This window comes from Cylas formicarius, unplaced genomic scaffold (genome assembly GCF_029955315.1).
Source record: "Cylas formicarius isolate icCylForm1 unplaced genomic scaffold, icCylForm1.1 PGA_scaffold_2__14_contigs__length_35257938, whole genome shotgun sequence".
NCBI lineage: Eukaryota > Metazoa > Arthropoda > Insecta > Coleoptera > Brentidae > Cylas > Cylas formicarius.
The window spans coordinates 9,287,409-9,305,538 of record NW_026844319.1 but is presented as its reverse complement, the minus strand read 5'-3'; positions in this window follow the sequence as shown (position 1 = coordinate 9,305,538).

Genomic DNA, 18,130 nt, shown 5'->3' with positions numbered 1-18,130 from the left:
TCCTTGAATTGATAATAGGTTGTTCTTTGTCATTTTAAACAGATTCCAGTCAAAATCGGCTTCTTCGACTCATATCGTACCTAAAACCGCATCAAAACTGCAAATATCAGTTTAAACTATCATTTTTTGATACAAAGAGTTATATATTCAAGTCAATATCTTTCAAATTCTAGTAAAAATCGGCGTCTTTGAGCATTTTAGTAACGAAAACCTTAATAAACTATTAGATTTCGACGTAAGGCAACCTTTCTGAGTAAAATAGTTGCCGATTTCGATAAAATCCTAGTCAGAATCTGCTTTTTCGCCTCTTATTGTACCCAAATCTACCTTAGAAATGCAGATGTATACTTAAAACACCTTCTTTTGGGACAAATAATTGGTTTTCGCCCTTGATTTACGGAAGATTATAGCCAAAACATGCATTTTCATAACTTAGCGAACTGAAATCTACATTAAAACTGCAGATAACTAGTTAAAAGTTCACTTCCTTGAATTGATAATAGGTTGTTCTTTGTCATTTTAAACAGATTCCAGTCAAAATCGGCTTCTTCGACTCATATCGTACCTAAAACCGCATCAAAACTGCAAATATCAGTTTAAACTATCATTTTTTGATACAAAGAGTTATATATTCATGTCAATATCTTTCAAATTCTAGTCAAAATCGGCGTCTTTGGGCATTTTAGTAACGAAAACCTTAATAAACTATTAGATTTCGACGTAAGGCAACCTTTCTGAGTCAAATAGTTGCCGATTTCGATAAAATCCTAGTCAGAATCTGCTTTTTCGCCTCTTATTGTACCCAAATCTACCTTAGAAATGCAGATGTATACTTAAAATACCTTCTTTTGGGACAAATAATTGGTTTTCGCCCTTGATTTACGAAAGATTATAGCCAAAACATGCATTTTCATAACTTAGCGAACTGAAATCTACATTAAAACTGCAGATAACTAGTTAAAAATTCACTTCCTTGAATTGATAATAGGTTGTTCTTTGTCATTTTAAACAGATTCCAGTCAAAATCGGCTTCTTCGACTCATATCGTACCTAAAACCGCATCAAAACTGCAAATATCAGTTTAAACTATCATTTTTTGATACAAACAGTTATATATTCATGTCAATATCTTTCAAATTCTAGTCAAAATCGGCGTCTTTGGGCATTTTAGTAACGAAAACCTTAATAAACTATTAGATTTTGACGTAAGGCAACCATTCTGAGTCAAATAGTTGCCGATTTCGATAAAATCTTAGTCAGAATCTTCTTTTTCGCCTCTTATTGTACGCAAATCTACCTTAGAAATGTAGATATATACCTCAAACACCTTCTTTTGGGACAAATAATTGGTTTTCGCCCTTGATTTACGGAAGATTATAGCCAAAACATGCATTTTCATAACTTAGCGAACTGAAATCTACATTAAAACTGCAGATAACTACTTAAAAATTCACTTCCTTGAATTGATAATAGGTTTTTCTTTGTCATTTTAATCAGATTCCCGTCAAAATCGGCTTCTTCGACTCATATCGTACCTAAAACCGCATCAAAACTGCAAATATCAGTTTAAACTATCATTTTTTGATACAAACAGTTATATATTAATGTCAATATCTTTCAAATTCTAGTCAAAATCGGCGTCTTTGAGCATTCTAGTAACGACAACCTTAATAAACTATTAGATTTCGAAGTAAGGCAACCATTCTGAGTCAAATAGTTGCCGATTTCGATAAAATCTTAGTCAGAATCTGCTTTTTCGCCTCTTATTGTACCCAAATCTACCTTAGAAATGCAGATATATACTTAAATAATTGGTTTTCGCCCTTGATTTACGGAAGATTATAGCCAAAACATGCATTTTCATAACTTAGCGAACTGAAATCTACATTAAAACTGCAGATAACTAGTTAAAAGTTCACTTCCTTGAATTGATAATAGGTTGTTCTTTGTCATTTTAGACAGATTCCAGTCATAATCGGCTTCTTCGACTCATATCGCACCTAAAACCGCATCAAAACTGCAAACATCAGTTTAAACTATCATTTTTTGATACAAAGAGTTATATATTCATGTCAATATCTTTCAAATTCTAGTCAAAATCGGCGTCTTTGGGCATTTTAGTAACGAAAACCTTAATAAACTATTAGATTTCGACGTAAGGCAACCTTTCTGAGTCAAATAGTTGCCGATTTCGATAAAATCCTAGTCAGAATCTGCTTTTTCGCCTCTTATTGTACCCAAATCTACCTTAGAAATGCAGATGTATACTTAAAATACCTTCTTTTGGGACAAATAATTGGTTTTCGCCCTTGATTTACGAAAGATTATAGCCAAAACATGCATTTTCATAACTTAGCGAACTGAAATCTACATTAAAACTGCAGATAACTAGTTAAAAATTCACTTCCTTGAATTGATAATAGGTTGTTCTTTGTCATTTTAAACAGATTCCAGTCAAAATCGGCTTCTTCGACTCATATCGTACCTAAAACCGCATCAAAACTGCAAATATCAGTTTAAACTATCATTTTTTGATACAAACAGTTATATATTCATGTCAATATCTTTCAAATTCTAGTCAAAATCGGCGTCTTTGGGCATTTTAGTAACGAAAACCTTAATAAACTATTAGATTTTGACGTAAGGCAACCATTCTGAGTCAAATAGTTGCCGATTTCGATAAAATCTTAGTCAGAATCTTCTTTTTCGCCTCTTATTGTACGCAAATCTACCTTAGAAATGTAGATATATACCTAAAACACCTTCTTTTGGGACAAATAATTGGTTTTCGCCCTTGATTTACGGAAGATTATAGCCAGAACATGCATTTTCATAACTTATCGAACTGAAATCTACATTAAAACTGCAGATAACTACTTAAAAATTCACTTCCTTGAATTGATAATAGGTTTTTCTTTGTCATTTTACACAGATTCCAGTCAAAATCGGCTTCTTCGATTCATATCGTATCTAAAACCGCATCAAAACTGCAAATATCAGTTTAAACTATCATTTTTTAATACAAAGAGTTATATATTCATGTCAATATCTCTCAAATTCTAGTCAAAATCGGCGTCTTTGGGCATTTTAGTAACGAAAACCTTAATAAACTATTAGATTTCGACGTAAGGCAACCTTTCTGAGTCAAATAGTTGCCGATTTCGATAAAATCTTAGTCAGAATCTGCTTTTTCGCCTCTTATTGTACCCAAATCTACCTTAGAAATGCAGATATATACTTAAAACACCTTCTTTTGGGACAAATAATTTGTTTTCGCCCTTGATTTACGGAAGATTATAGCCAAAACATGCATTTTCATAACTTAGCGAACTGAAATCTACATTAAAACTGCAGATAACTACTTAAAAATTCACTTCCTTGAATTGATAATAGGTTTTTCTTTGTCATTTTAAACAGATTCCAGTCAAAATCGGCTTCTTCGATTCATATCGTATCTAAAACCGCATCAAAACTGCAAATATCAGTTTAAACTATCATTTTTTGATACAAACAGTTATATATTCATGTCAATATCTTTCAAATTCTAGTCAAAATCGGCGTCTTTGGGCATTTTAGTAACGAAAACCTTAATAAACTATTAGATTTCGACGTAAGGCAACCATTCTGAGTCAAATAGTTGCCGATTTCGATAAAATCTTAGTCAGAATCTGCTTTTTCGGCTCTTATTGTACCCAAATCTACCTTAGAAATGCAGATATATACTTAAAACACCTTCTTTTGGGACAAATAATTGGTTTTCGCCCTTGATTTACGGAAGATTATAGCCAAAACATGCATTTTCATAACTTAGCGAACTGAAATCTATATTAAAACTGCAGATAACTACTTAAAAATTCACTTCCTTGAATTGATAATAGGTTTTTCTTTGTCATTTTAAACAGATTCCAGTCAAAATCGGCTTCTTCGATTCATATCGTTTCTAAAACCGCATCAAAACTGCCAATATCAGTTTAAACTATCATTTTTTGATACAAACAGTTATATATTCATGTCAATATCTTTCAAATTCTAGTAAAAATCGGCGTCTTTGAGCATTTTAGTAACGAAAACCTTAATAAACTATTAGATTTCGACGTAAGGCAACCTTTCTGAGTAAAATAGTTGCCGATTTCGATAAAATCCTAGTCAGAATCTGCTTTTTCGCCTCTTATTGTACCCAAATCTACCTTAGAAATGCAGATGTATACTTAAAACACCTTCTTTTGGGACAAATAATTGGTTTTCGCCCTTGATTTACGGAAGATTATAGCCAAAACATGCATTTTCATAACTTAGCGAACTGAAATCTACATTAAAACTGCAGATAACTAGTTAAAAGTTCACTTCCTTGAATTGATAATAGGTTGTTCATTGTCATTTTAAACAGATTCCAGTCAAAATCGGCTTCTTCGACTCATATCGTACCTAAAACCGCATCAAAACTGCAAATATCAGTTTAAACTATCATTTTTTGATACAAAGAGTTATATATTCATGTCAATATCTTTCAAATTCTAGTCAAAATCGGCGTCTTTGGGCATTTTAGTAACGAAAACCTTAATAAACTATTAGATTTCGACGTAAGGCAACCTTTCTGAGTCAAATAGTTGCCGATTTCGATAAAATCCTAGTCAGAATCTGCTTTTTCGCCTCTTATTGTACCCAAATCTACCTTAGAAATGCAGATGTATACTTAAAATACCTTCTTTTGGGACAAATAATTGGTTTTCGCCCTTGATTTACGAAAGATTATAGCCAAAACATGCATTTTCATAACTTAGCGAACTGAAATCTACATTAAAACTGCAGATAACTAGTTAAAAATTCACTTCCTTGAATTGATAATAGGTTGTTCTTTGTCATTTTAAACAGATTCCAGTCAAAATCGGCTTCTTCGACTCATATCGTACCTAAAACCGCATCAAAACTGCAAATATCAGTTTAAACTATCATTTTTTGATACAAACAGTTATATATTCATGTCAATATCTTTCAAATTCTAGTCAAAATCGGCGTCTTTGGGCATTTTAGTAACGAAAACCTTAATAAACTATTAGATTTTGACGTAAGGCAACCATTCTGAGTCAAATAGTTGCCGATTTCGATAAAATCTTAGTCAGAATCTTCTTTTTCGCCTCTTATTGTACGCAAATCTACCTTAGAAATGTAGATATATACCTCAAACACCTTCTTTTGGGACAAATAATTGGTTTTCGCCCTTGATTTACGGAAGATTATAGCCAAAACATGCATTTTCATAACTTAGCGAACTGAAATCTACATTAAAACTGCAGATAACTACTTAAAAATTCACTTCCTTGAATTGATAATAGGTTTTTCTTTGTCATTTTAATCAGATTCCCGTCAAAATCGGCTTCTTCGACTCATATCGTACCTAAAACCGCATCAAAACTGCAAATATCAGTTTAAACTATCATTTTTTGATACAAACAGTTATATATTAATGTCAATATCTTTCAAATTCTAGTCAAAATCGGCGTCTTTGAGCATTTTAGTAACGACAACCTTAATAAACAATTAGATTTCGAAGTAAGGCAACCATTCTGAGTCAAATAGTTGCCGATTTCGATAAAATCTTAGTCAGAATCTGCTTTTTCGCCTCTTATTGTACCCAAATCTACCTTAGAAATGCAGATATATACTTAAAACACCTTCTTTTGGGACAAATAATTGGTTTTCGCCCTTGATTTACGGAAGATTATAGCCAAAACATGCATTTTCATAACTTAGCGAACTGAAATCTACATTAAAACTGCAGATAACTACTTAAAAATTCACTTCCTTGAATTGATAATAGGTTTTTCTTTGACATTTTAAACAGATTCCAGTCAAAATCGGCTTCTTCGATTCATATCGTATCTAAAACCGCATCAAAACTGCAAATATCAGTTTAAACTATCATTTTTTAATACAAAGAGTTATATATTCATGTCAATATCTCTCAAATTCTAGTCAAAATCGGCGTCTTTGGGCATTTTAGTAACGAAAACCTTAATAAACTATTAGATTTCGACGTAAGGCAACCTTTCTGAGTCAAATAGTTGCCGATTTCGATAAAATCTTAGTCAGAATCTGCTTTTTCGCCTCTTATTGTACCCAAATCTACCTTAGAAATGCAGATATATACTTAAAACACCTTCTTTTGGGACAAATAATTGGTTTTCGCCATTGATTTAGGGAAGATTATAGCCAAAACATGCATTTTCATAACTTAGCGAACTGAAATCTACATTAAAACTGCAGATAACTACTTAAAAATTCACTTCCTTGAATTGATAATAGGTTTTTCTTTGTCATTTTAAACAGATTCCAGTCAAAATCGGCTTCTTCGATTCATATCGTATCTAAAACCGCATCAAAACTGCAAATATCAGTTTAAACTATCATTTTTTGATACAAACAGTTATATATTCATGTCAATATCTTTCAAATTCTAGTCAAAATCGGCGTCTTTGGGCACTTTAGTAACGAAAACCTTAATAAACTATTAGATTTCGACGTAAGGCAACCATTCTGAGTCAAATAGTTGCCGATTTCGATAAAATCTTAGTCAGAATCTGCTTTTTCGCCTCTTATTGTACCCAAATCTACATTAGAAATGCAGATATATACTTAAAACACCTTCTTTTGCCCTTGATTTACGGAAGATTATAGCCAAAACATGCATTTTCATAACTTAGCGAACTGAAATCTACATTAAAACTGCAGATAACTACTTAAAAATTCACTTCCTTAAATTGATAATAGGTTTTTCTTTGTCATTTTAAACAGATTCCAGTCAAAATCGGCTTCTTCGACTCATATCTTACCTAAAACCGCATCAAAACTGCAAATATCAGTTTAAACTATCATTTTTTGATACAAACAGTTATATATTCATGTCAATATCTTTCAAATTCTAGTCAAAATCGGCGTCTTTGGGCATTTTAGTAACGAAAACCTTAATAAACTATTAGATTTCGACGTAAGGCAACCATTCTGAGTCAAATAGTTGCCGATTTCGATAAAATCTTAGTCAGAATCTGCTTTTTCGCCTCTTATTGTACCCAAATCTACCTTAGAAATGCAGATATATACTTAAAACACCTTCTTTTGGGACAAATAATTGGTTTTCGTCCTTGATTTACAGAAGATTATAGCCAAAACATGCATTTTCATAACTTAGCGAACTGAAATCTACATTAAAACTGCAGATAACTACTTAAAAATTCACTTCCTTGAATTGATAATAGGTTTTTCTTTGTCATTTTAATCAGATTCCAGTCAAAATCGGCTTCTGCGACTCATATCGTACCTAAAACCGCATCAAAACTGCAAATATCAGTTTAAACTATCATTTTTTGATACAAACAGTTATATATTCATGTCAATATCTTTCAAATTCTAGTCAAAATCGGCGTCTTTGAGCATTTTAGTAACGAAAACCTTAATAAACTATTAGATTTCGAAGTAAGGCAACCATTCTGAGTCAAATAGTTGCCGATTTCGATAAAATCTTAGTCAGAATCTGCTTTTTCGCCTCTTATTGTACCCAAATCTACCTTAGAAATTCAGATATATACTTAAAACACCTTCTTTTGGGACAAATAATTGGTTTTCGCCCTTGATTTACGGAAGATTATAGCCAAAACATGCATTTTCATAACTTAGCGAACTGAAATCTACATTAAAACTGCAGATAACTACTTAAAAATTCACTTCCTTGAATTGATAATAGGTTGTTCTTTGTCATTTTAAACAGATTCCAGTCAAAATCGGCTTCTTCGACTCATATCGTACCTAAAACCGCATCAAAACTGCAAATATCAGTTTAAACTATCATTTTTTGATACAAACAGTTATATATTCAAGTCAATATCTTTCAAATTCTAGTCAAAATCGGCGTCTTTGAGCATTTTAGTAACGAAAACCTTAATAAACTATTAGATTTCGACGTAAGGCAACCTTTCTGAGTCAAATAGTTGCCGATTTCGATAAAATCCTAGTCAGAATCTGCTTTTTCGCCTCTTATTGTACCCAAATCTACCTTAGAAATGCAGATGTATACTTAAAACACCTTCTTTTGGGACAAATAATTGGTTTTCGCCCTTGATTTACGGAAGATTATAGCCAAAACATGCATTTTCATAACTTAGCGAACTGAAATCTACATTAAAACTGCAGATAACTAGTTAAAAATTCACTTCCTTGAATTGATAATAGGTTGTTCTTTGTCATTTTAAACAGATTCCAGTCAAAATCGGCTTCTTCGACTCATATCGTACCTAAAACCGCATCAAAACTGCAAATATCAGTTTAAACTATCATTTTTTGATACAAACAGTTATATATTCATGTCAATATCTTTCAAATTCTAGTCAAAATCGGCGTCTTTGGGCATTTTAGTAACGAAAACCTTAATAAACTATTAGATTTCGACGTAAGGCAACCATTCTGAGTCAAATAGTTGCCGATTTCGATAAAATCTTAGTCAGAATCTTCTTTTTCGCCTCTTATTGTACCCAAATCTACCTTAGAAATCTAGATATATACTTAAAACACCTTCTTTTGGGACAAATAAGTTCGCTAAGTTATGAAAATGCATGTTTTGGCTATAATCTTCCGTAAATCAAGGGCGAAAACCAATTATTTGTCCCAAAAGAAGGTGTTTTAAGTATATATCTGCATTTTTAAGGTAGATTTGGGTACAATAAGAGGCGAAAAAGCAGATTCTGACTAAGATTTTATCGAAATCGGCAACTATTTGACTCAGAAAGGTTGCCTTACGTCGAAATCTAATAGTTTATTAAGGTTTTCGTTACTAAAATTCCCAAAGACGCCGATTTTGACTAGAATTTGAAAGATATTGACATGAATATATAACTGTTGGTATCAAAAAATGATAGTTTAAACTGATATTTGCAGTTTTGATGCGGTTTTAGATACGATATGAATCGAAGAAGCCGATTTTGACTGGAATCTGTTTAAAATAACAAAGAAAAACCTATTATCAATTCAAGGAAGTGAATTTTTAAGTAGTTATCTGCAGTTTTAATGTAGATTTCAGTTCGCTAAGTTATGAAAATGCAAGTTTTGGCTATAATCTTCCGTAAATCAAGGGCGAAAACCAATTATTTGTCCCAAAAGAAGGTGTTTTACGTATATATCTGCATTTCTAAGGTAGATTTGGGTACAATAAGAGGCGAAAAAGCAGATTCTGACTAAGATTTTATCGAAATCGGCAACTATTTGACTCAGAATGGTTCCCTTACGTCGAAATCTAATAGTTTATTAAGGTTTTCGTTACTAAAATGCCCAAAGACGCCGATTTTGACTAGAATTTGAAAGATATTGACATGAATATATAACTGTTTGTATCAAAAAATGATAGTTTAAACTGATATTTGCAGTTTTGATGCGGTTTTAGGTACGATATGAGTCGAAGAAGCCGATTTTGACTGGAATCTGTTTAATATGACAAAGAACAACCTATTATCAATTCAAGGAAGTGAATTTTTAAGTAGTTATCTGCAGTTTTAATGTAGATTTCAGTTCGCTAAGTTATGAAAATGCATGTTTTGGCTATAATCTTCCGTAAATCAAGGGCGAAAACCAATTATTTGTCCCAAAAGAAGGTGTTTTAAGTATATATCTGCATTTCTAAGGTAGATTTGGGTACAATAAGAGGCGAAAAAGCAGATTCTGATTAAGATTTTATCGAAATCGGCAACTATTTGACTCAGAATGGTTGCCTTACGTCGAAATCTAATAGTTTATTAAGGTTTTCGTTACTAAAATGCCCAAAGACGCCGATTTTGACTAGAATTTGACATGAATATATAACTGTTTGTATCAAAAAATGATAGTTTAAACTGATATTTGCAGTTTTGATGCGGTTTTAGGTACCATATGAGTCGAAGAAGCCGATTTTGACTGGAATCTGTTTAAAATGACAAAGAACAACCTATTATCAATTCAAGGAAGTGAATTTTTAAGTAGTTATCTGCAGTTTTAATGTAGATTTCAGTTCGCTAAGTTATGAAAATTCATGTTTTGGCTATAATCTTCCGTAAATCAAGGGCGAAAACCAATTATTTGTCCCAAAAGAAGGTGTTTTAGGTATATATCTGCATTTCTAAGGTAGATTTGGGTACAATAAGAGGCGAAAAAGCAGATTCTGACTAAGATTTTATCGAAATCGGCAACTATTTGACTCAGAAAGGTTGCATTACGTCGAACTCTAATAGTTTATTAAAGTTTTCGTTACTAAAATGCCCAAAGACGCCGATTTTGACTAGAATTTGAAAGATATTGACATGAATATATAACTGTTTGTATCAAAAATGATAGTTTAAACTGATATTTGCAGTTTTGATGCGGTTTTAGGTACGATATGAGTCGAAGAAGCCGATTTTGACTGGAATCTGTTTAAAATGACAAAGAAAAACCAATTATCAATTCAAGGAAGTGAATTTTTAAGTAGTTATCTGCAGTTTTAATGTAGATTTTAGTTCGCTAAGTTATGAAAATGCATGTTTTGGCTATAATCTTCTGTAAATCAAGGGCGAAAACCAATTATTTGTCACAAAAGAAGGTGTTTTTAGTATATATCTGCATTTCTAAGGTAGATTTGGGTACAATAAGTGGCGAAAAAGCAGATTCTGACTAAGATATTAGCGAAATCGGCAACTATTTGACTCAGAAAGGTTGCCTTACGTCGAAATCTAATAGTTTATTAAGGTTTTCGTTACTAAAATGCTTAAAGACGCCGATTTTGACTAGAATTTGAAAGATATTGACATGAATATATAACTGTTTGTATCAAAAAATGATAGTTTAAACTGATATTGTACCCAAATCTACCTTAGAAATGCAGATATATACTTAAAGCACCTTCTTTTGGGACAAATAATTGGTTTTCGCCCTTGATTTACGGAAGATTATAGCCAAAACATGCATTTTCATAATTTAGCGAACTGAAATCTACATTAAAACTGCAGATAACTACTTAAAAATTCACTTCCTTGAATTGATAATAGGTTTTTCTTTGTCATTTTAAACAGATTCCAGTCAAAATCGGCTTCTTCGATTCATATCGTATCTAAAACCGCATCAAAACTGGTTTAAACTATCATTTTTTGATACAAACAGTTATATATTCATGTCAAATTCTAGTCAAAATCGGCGTCTTTGGGCATTTTAGTAACGAAAACCTTAATAAACTATTAGATTTCGACGTAAGGCAACCTTTCTGAGTCAAATAGTTGCCGATTTCGATAAAATCTTAGTCAGAATCTGCTTTTTCGCCTCTTATTGTACCCAAATCTACCTTAGAAATGCAGATATATACTTAAAACACCTTCTTTTGGGACAAATAATTGGTTTTCGCCCTTGATTTACGGAAGATTATAGCCAAAACATGCATTTTCATAACTTAGCGAACTGAAATCTACATTAAAACTGCAGATAACTACTTAAAAATTCACTTCCTTGAATTGATAATAGGTTTTTCTTTGTCATTTTAAACAGATTCCAGTCAAAATCGGCTTCTTCGACTCATATCGTACCTAAAACCGCATCAAAACTGCAAATATCAGTTTAAACTATCATTTTTTGATACAAACAGTTATATATTCATGTCAATATCTTTCAAATTCTAGTCAAAATCGGCGTCTTTGGGCATTTTAGTAACGAAAACCTTAATAAACTATTAGATTTCGACGTAAGGCAACCATTCTGAGTCAAATAGTTGCCGATTTCGATAAAATCTTAGTCAGAATCTGCTTTTTTGCCTCTTATTGTACCCAAATCTACCTTAGAAATGCAGATATATACTTAGAACACCTTCTTTTGGGACAAATAATTGGTTTTCGCCCTTGATTTACGGAAGATTATAGCCCAAACATGCATTTTCATAACTTAGCGAACTGAAATCTACATTAAAACTGCAGATAACTACTTAAAAATTCACTTCCTTGAATTGATAATAGGTTTTTCTTTGTCATTTTAAACAGATTCCAGTCAAAATCGGCTTCTTCGATTCATATCGTATCTAAAACCGCATCAAAACTGCAAATATCAGTTTAAACTATCATTTTTTGATACAAACAGTTATATATTCATGTCAATATCTTTCAAATTCTAGTCAAAATCGGCGTCTTTGGGCATTTTAGTAACGAAAACCTTAATAAACTATTAGATTTCGACGTAAGGCAACCTTTCTGAGTCAAATAGTTGCCGATTTCGATAAAATCCTAGTCAGAATCTGCTTTTTCGCCTCTTATTGTACCCAAATCTACCTTGGAAATGCAGATGTATACTTAAAGCACCTTCTTTTGGGACAAATAATTGGTTTTCGCCCTTGATTTACGGAAGATTATAGCCAAAACATGCATTTTCATAACTTAGCGAACTGAAATCTACATTAAAACTGCAGATAACTACTTAAAAATTCACTTCCTTGAATTGATAATAGGTTGTTCTTTGTCATTTTAAACAGATTCCAGTCAAAATCGGCTTCTTCGACTCATATCGTACCTAAAACCGCATCAAAACTGCAAATATCAGTTTAAACTATCATTTTTTGATACAAACAGTTATATATTCATGTCAATATCTTTCAAATTCTAGTCGAAATCGGCGTCTTTGGGCATTTTATTAACGAAAACCTTAATAAACTATTAGATTTCGACGTAAGGCAACCATTCTGAGTCAAATAGTTGCCGATTTCGATAAAATCTTAGTCAGAATCTGCTTTTTCGCCTCTTATTGTACCCAAATCTACCTTAGAAATCTAGATATATACTTAAAACACCTTCTTTTGGGACAAATAAGTTCGCTAAGTTATGAAAATGCATGTTTTGGCTATAATCTTCCGTAAATCAAGGGCGAAAACCAATTATTTGTCCCAAAAGAAGGTGTTTTAAGTATATATCTGCATTTCTAAGGTAGATTTGGGTACAATAAGAGGCGAAAAAGCAGATTCTGACTAAGATTTTATCGAAATCGGCAACTATTTGACTCAGAATGGTTCCCTTACGTCGAAATCTAATAGTTTATTAAGGTTTTCGTTACTAAAATGTCCAAAGACGCCGATTTTGACTGGAATTTGAAAGATATTGACATGAATATATAACTGTTTGTATCAAAAAATGATTGTTTAAACTGATATTTGCAGTTTTGATGCGGTTTTAGGTACGATATGAGTCGAAGATGCCGATTTTGACTGGAATCTGTTTAAAATGACAAAGAAAAACCTATTATCAATTCAAGGAAGTGAATTTTTAAGTTGTTATCTGCAGTTTTAATGTAGATTTCAGTTCGCTTAGTTATGAAAATGCATGTTTTGGCTATAATCTTCCGTAAATCAAGGGCGAAAACCAATTATTTGTCCCAAAAGAAAGTGTTTTAGGTATATATCTACATTTCTAAGGTAGATTTGCGTACAATAAGAGGCGAAAAAGCAGATTCTCACTAAGATTTTATCGAAATCGGCAACTATTTGACTCAGAATGGTTGCCTTACGTCGAAATCTAATAGTTTATTAAGGTTTTCGTTACTAAAATGCCCAAAGACGCCGATTTTGACTAGAATTTGAAAGATATTGACATGAATATATAACTGTTTGTATCAAAAAATGATAGTTTAAACTGATATTTGCAGTTTTGATGCGGTTTTAGATACGATATGAATCGAAGAAGCCGATTTTGACTGGAATCTGTTTAAAATGACAAAGAAAAACCTATTATCAATTCAAGGAAGTGAATTTTTAAGTAGTTATCTGCAGTTTTAATGTAGATTTCAGTTCGCTAAGTTATGAAAATGCATGTTTGGGCTATAATCTTCCGTAAATCAAGGGCGAAAACCAATTATTTGTCCCAAAAGAAGGTGTTTTAGGTATATATCTACATTTCTAAGGTAGATTTGCGTACAATAAGAGGCGAAAAAGCAGATTCTGACTAAGATTTTATCGAAATCGGCAACTATTTGACTCAGAATGGTTGCCTTACGTCGAAATCTAATAGTTTATTAAGGTTTTCGTTACTAAAATGCCCAAAGACGCCGATTTTGACTAGAATTTGAAAGATATTGACATGAATATATAACTGTTTGTATCAAAAAATGATAGTTTAAACTGATATTTGCAGTTTTGATGCGGTTTTAGATACGATATGAATCGAAGAAGCCGATTTTGACTAAAATCTGTTTAAAATGACAAAGAAAAACCTATTATCAATTCAAGGAAGTGAATTTTTAAGTAGTTATCTGCAGTTTTAATGTAGATTTCAGTTCGCTAAGTTATGAAAATGCATGTTTTGGCTATAATCTTCCGTAAATCAAGGGCGAAAACCAATTATTTGTCCCAAAAGAAGGTGTTTTAAGTATATATCTGCATTTCTAAGGTAGATTTGGGTACAATAAGTGGCGAAAAAGCAGATTCTGACTAAGATATTAGCGAAATCGGCAACTATTTGACTCAGAAAGGTTGCCTTACGTCGAAATCTAATAGTTTATTAAGGTTTTCGTTACTAAAATGCTTAAAGACGCCGATTTTGACTAGAATTTGAAAGATATTGACATGAATATATAACTGTTTGTATCAAAAAATGATAGTTTAAACTGATATTGTACCCAAATCTACCTTAGAAATGCAGATATATACTTAAAGCACCTTCTTTTGGGACAAATAATTGGTTTTCGCCCTTGATTTACGGAAGATTATAGCCAAAACATGCATTTTCATAATTTAGCGAACTGAAATCTACATTAAAACTGCAGATAACTACTTAAAAATTCACTTCCTTGAATTGATAATAGGTTTTTCTTTGTCATTTTAAACAGATTCCAGTCAAAATCGGCTTCTTCGATTCATATCGTATCTAAAACCGCATCAAAACTGGTTTAAACTATCATTTTTTGATACAAACAGTTATATATTCATGTCAAATTCTAGTCAAAATCGGCGTCTTTGGGCATTTTAGTAACGAAAACCTTAATAAACTATTAGATTTCGACGTAAGGCAACCTTTCTGAGTCAAATAGTTGCCGATTTCGATAAAATCTTAGTCAGAATCTGCTTTTTCGCCTCTTATTGTACCCAAATCTACCTTAGAAATGCAGATATATACTTAAAACACCTTCTTTTGGGACAAATAATTGGTTTTCGCCCTTGATTTACGGAAGATTATAGCCAAAACATGCATTTTCATAACTTAGCGAACTGAAATCTACATTAAAACTGCAGATAACTACTTAAAAATTCACTTCCTTGAATTGATAATAGGTTTTTCTTTGTCATTTTAAACAGATTCCAGTCAAAATCGGCTTCTTCGACTCATATCGTACCTAAAACCGCATCAAAACTGCAAATATCAGTTTAAACTATCATTTTTTGATACAAACAGTTATATATTCATGTCAATATCTTTCAAATTCTAGTCAAAATCGGCGTCTTTGGGCATTTTAGTAACGAAAACCTTAATAAACTATTAGATTTCGACGTAAGGCAACCATTCTGAGTCAAATAGTTGCCGATTTCGATAAAATCTTAGTCAGAATCTGCTTTTTTGCCTCTTATTGTACCCAAATCTACCTTAGAAATGCAGATATATACTTAGAACACCTTCTTTTGGTACAAATTATTGGTTTTCGCCCTTGATTTACGGAAGATTATAGCCAAAACATGCATTTTCATAACTTAGCGAACTGAAATCTACATTAAAACTGCAGATAACTACTTAAAAATTCACTTCCTTGAATTGATAATAGGTTTTTCTTTGTCATTTTAAACAGATTCCAGTCAAAATCGGCTTCTTCGATTCATATCGTATCTAAAACCGCATCAAAACTGCAAATATCAGTTTAAACTATCATTTTTTGATACAAATAGTTATATATTCATGTCAATATCTTTCAAATTCTAGTCAAAATCGGCGTCTTTGGGCATTTTAGTAACGAAAACCTTAATAAACTATTAGATTTCGACGTAAGGCAACCTTTCTGAGTCAAATAGTTGCCGATTTCGATAAAATCCTAGTCAGAATCTGCTTTTTCGCCTCTTATTGTACCCAAATCTACCTTGGAAATGCAGATGTATACTTAAAGCACCTTCTTTTGGGACAAATAATTGGTTTTCGCCCTTGATTTACGGAAGATTATAGCCAAAACATGCATTTTCATAACTTAGCGAACTGAAATCTACATTAAAACTGCAGATAACTACTTAAAAATTCACTTCCTTGAATTGATAATAGGTTGTTCTTTGTCATTTTAAACAGATTCCAGTCAAAATCGGCTTCTTCGACTCATATCGTACCTAAAACCGCATCAAAACTGCAAATATCAGTTTAAACTATCATTTTTTGATACAAACAGTTATATATTCATGTCAATATCTTTCAAATTCTAGTCGAAATCGGCGTCTTTGGGCATTTTATTAACGAAAACCTTAATAAACTATTAGATTTCGACGTAAGGCAACCATTCTGAGTCAAATAGTTGCCGATTTCGATAAAATCTTAGTCAGAATCTGCTTTTTCGCCTCTTATTGTACCCAAATCTACCTTAGAAATCTAGATATATACTTAAAACACCTTCTTTTGGGACAAATAAGTTCGCTAAGTTATGAAAATGCATGTTTTGGCTATAATCTTCCGTAAATCAAGGGCGAAAACCAATTATTTGTCCCAAAAGAAGGTGTTTTAAGTATATATCTGCATTTCTAAGGTAGATTTGGGTACAATAAGAGGCGAAAAAGCAGATTCTGACTAAGATTTTATCGAAATCGGCAACTATTTGACTCAGAATGGTTCCCTTACGTCGAAATCTAATAGTTTATTAAGGTTTTCGTTACTAAAATGTCCAAAGACGCCGATTTTGACTGGAATTTGAAAGATATTGACATGAATATATAACTGTTTGTATCAAAAAATGATTGTTTAAACTGATATTTGCAGTTTTGATGCGGTTTTAGGTACGATATGAGTCGAAGATGCCGATTTTGACTGGAATCTGTTTAAAATGACAAAGAAAAACCTATTATCAATTCAAGGAAGTGAATTTTTAAGTTGTTATCTGCAGTTTTAATGTAGATTTCAGTTCGCTTAGTTATGAAAATGCATGTTTTGGCTATAATCTTCCGTAAATCAAGGGCGAAAACCAATTATTTGTCCCAAAAGAAAGTGTTTTAGGTATATATCTACATTTCTAAGGTAGATTTGCGTACAATAAGAGGCGAAAAAGCAGATTCTCACTAAGATTTTATCGAAATCGGCAACTATTTGACTCAGAATGGTTGCCTTACGTCGAAATCTAATAGTTTATTAAGGTTTTCGTTACTAAAATGCCCAAAGACGCCGATTTTGACTAGAATTTGAAAGATATTGACATGAATATATAACTGTTTGTATCAAAAAATGATAGTTTAAACTGATATTTGCAGTTTTGATGCGGTTTTAGATACGATATGAATCGAAGAAGCCGATTTTGACTGGAATCTGTTTAAAATGACAAAGAAAAACCTATTATCAATTCAAGGAAGTGAATTTTTAAGTAGTTATCTGCAGTTTTAATGTAGATTTCAGTTCGCTAAGTTATGAAAATGCATGTTTGGGCTATAATCTTCCGTAAATCAAGGGCGAAAACCAATTATTTGTCCCAAAAGAAGGTGTTTTAGGTATATATCTACATTTCTAAGGTAGATTTGCGTACAATAAGAGGCGAAAAAGCAGATTCTGACTAAGATTTTATCGAAATCGGCAACTATTTGACTCAGAATGGTTGCCTTACGTCGAAATCTAATAGTTTATTAAGGTTTTCGTTACTAAAATGCCCAAAGACGCCGATTTTGACTAGAATTTGAAAGATATTGACATGAATATATAACTGTTTGTATCAAAAAATGATAGTTTAAACTGATATTTGCAGTTTTGATGCGGTTTTAGATACGATATGAATCGAAGAAGCCGATTTTGACTAAAATCTGTTTAAAATGACAAAGAAAAACCTATTATCAATTCAAGGAAGTGAATTTTTAAGTAGTTATCTGCAGTTTTAATGTAGATTTCAGTTCGCTAAGTTATGAAAATGCATGTTTTGGCTATAATCTTCCGTAAATCAAGGGCGAAAACCA